General features: G+C 42.3%; 1 non-coding gene across 1 annotated transcript; it reads right to left on the bottom strand.

Annotated features, from left to right (window-relative positions):
* Nucleotides 1-1,754: 1,754 nt before the first annotated feature.
* trnat-agu (transfer RNA threonine (anticodon AGU)) lies at nucleotides 1,755-1,828 on the bottom strand. The gene has a single exon. It is a non-coding gene; the product is annotated as a tRNA-Thr (tRNA).
* Nucleotides 1,829-2,782: the final 954 nt, after the last annotated feature.

Here is a 2,782-nt window from a genome sequence, read left to right as displayed (position 1 = left end):
AACAAGGTTTCTGCATCTATCCTTTCAAGTACCTAATAATCTTATATATTTCTATAAGGTTGCCTCTTATTCTTCTGTATTCAAACACCAGATGGTCTGTATACAGACCAATATAAACAAGCATTCCTCCAGAATAGTCTGTCCATACCCAGTATCAACTGAGTGAACCTTCTATGCCAATATATCTTGCCCTAAGGGGCCCAAAACTGTTCACAGTATTCCAGTCATGGCCTGATTATTGCTATGTATGGGTTTAGCAAAACCTCCCTACTTCTGCATTCCATTCTGTTTTGAAATAAAGGACAACATTCCATTTGTCTTCCCTATTACCTGTTGAAATTGGATGCTCACAGATGAGGACTTCAAAATCCATCTGTTCCAGAGCTTTCTGCAGTCTTTCTCTGTTTAAATAATATTCAGCTCCTCTATTCTTCCTGCCAAACTACATAACCTCACATTTCCCCACATTATATTCCATCTGTCAAGTTTTTGCCTATTCACCTGGCATGTCTATATCTCTCTGTAGACTCTTTCTGTCATCCTTACCACTTGCCCTCCCACCAATGTTTATGTCATCACAAAGTCCCCTGTAGTAACCTTCACTTTCCTCATCCAAATCATTGATATCTGTTGTAAATGACGGTGGCCCCATCAATGATCCCTGTGGTATTCCACTAATTACAGGTTGCCATTCTGAAAAAAATGTCTTTGTCCCCACTTTTGGTCTCGTTTAATGTTTTGGGACATCTGAGATGGTGGAACAGAAATTTATTTTGTTTTTTTCAAACAGGATGAAAAAATCTGCAAGTTTAGAATTATTGGAAAGGAAATCATTGCAATTATCCTAACCCTGGGTAAACAACATCTGTCCTGCTTATTAGGTTCTATCAATGTTTCTTTGTGTTGTTTTTCACTGACGGCCTGTTTCTAATTTTCAATAACGTGTCCAAAATATAAAAATATCACAGTTCTACCCACACTGGCCAGGATGACTCTATGATGACACAACCCTTGGCATCTCTACAGTTGTTTGTCAATCGGAACACATGTTGTTGGACACAAATGGCAAAAAGAGCCAGTTGGTACTGCCCAGCCTGTGCTGAGCACCACATTACACCCCGTCTTTGACTCCTGGATTGCTGGGACTGTTGGATCCCAGGCTACTATCCCCAGGCCCCTTGGTTAAGGAGGTAATCACACAAAACTTCCTGCTGCTGAGAGCTTACTTGCAGCAACTGAACAGACCCCAGGTGAGAATGGGGTCAGTGTGGGTGCTGACCACTATCCTATTGTTTTTCTGACATTTACAACTGAATACCGTCCATGCCCTTTGCTGAAAGAGCTGCATCCAACCCTCAGCCTCTTCACTGCGGGGTGTGTGGGAGTGAAACAGGAAAGATGAATAGAGTAGGACGAGGTCAGATATCTTGTAACCACAGTGTGCTGTCACTCTAACATATCCATAAGACATAGGAGTGGAAGTAAGGCCATTCGGCCCATCGAGTCCACTCCGCCATTCAATCATGGCTGATGGGCATTCCAACTCCACTTACCTGCATTCTCCCCGTAGCCCTTAATTCCTTGTGACATCAAGGATTTATCAATCTAAGAAATTCCAGGTAGAATTAACAGTGACTGCTGGAATGATACCAGGATCACCAAATCATAAGAGGTTGCAACAGAACATTGAGCTGTTTGACTGGCAACACAACTCCAGTCAGAAGATGCAAGTGCAAACTTTTGACACAGCAAGCAGGCACCACTGGGATTCGAACCCAGGATCTCCTGTTTACTAGACAGGCGCTTTAACCATCTAAGCCATGGTGCCATGTCATGTTTTCACTGATGACTTGTTCTCTGAAATATCACTTTGGATTTCTCAAGTTCTTAATATTAAAATGAAAATTTCCAATTAATGCATTTTTCTATGACACAAAAGCAATGATCACCCCCTCCATTACACAGTCCAGGTTCTTCCTGCATGATGCTGGAGATTGGGTCACTGATTATTACTCGGAGCAAAACATAGATCATTAAGCTCACTGCAGAGTGCTCTGGGCTCTCCCAAATATCATTGACTAGTCAACCATAGAACTGGCCCATTGAATACCTGATCATCAACAACAGGTAATGTTCACCATCCAGGCTTCACACAACCACAGCTGGGTCTTTGTGAGGACAGATTTAGCAGTGCAGACCGAGAATGCGAGGAGGTTTAATTGTGGTCTATAGGATGCTGAAGAGATTGACAAAGTAGATGTAGAGAGGATGTCTCCTCATGTGGGGCAATCTAGAGGTCGCAGTTTTAGGATAAGGGGCAGTAGATTTAAACAGATGAGGAGAAATTATTTTTCTCAAAGGGTCATGAATCTGTGGAATTCATTTCTCCAGAGTGCGGTGGATGCTGGGACATTGAGTAAATTTAAGGAGGTGAGAGACAAATTTTTAATTAATAATGGGTTAAAAGGTTATGGAGAATGGATAGGAAAGTGGAATCAAGGCCAAGATGCAATCAGCTGTGACCGAATTGAATGGCAGAGCAGGCTCAAGGGGCTGAATGGCCTCCTCCTGCTCCTAATTTCAATGTTCTTACAATGTGCACCTACACAAACACTGACCCACTGTGCACTCAATCTGTAAACTCTGACATGCAACTAGAAACTCACCATGGTCCTGTGCGAAGTGAATTGTATATACTCTGTGATACATACACACCCAATATGAAACTTGAGCCTTGCAGCTGAACAGTTAATGAGCTCTCTGTGCTGTTAGTAGGGTTAAC

The sequence above is a fragment of the Hemiscyllium ocellatum genome, chromosome 33, assembly GCF_020745735.1.
Source record: "Hemiscyllium ocellatum isolate sHemOce1 chromosome 33, sHemOce1.pat.X.cur, whole genome shotgun sequence".
Taxonomy (NCBI): Eukaryota; Metazoa; Chordata; class Chondrichthyes; order Orectolobiformes; family Hemiscylliidae; genus Hemiscyllium; species Hemiscyllium ocellatum.
Note: the sequence above shows the minus strand (reverse complement) of the source record. Positions and strands in the feature narration are given on the sequence as shown.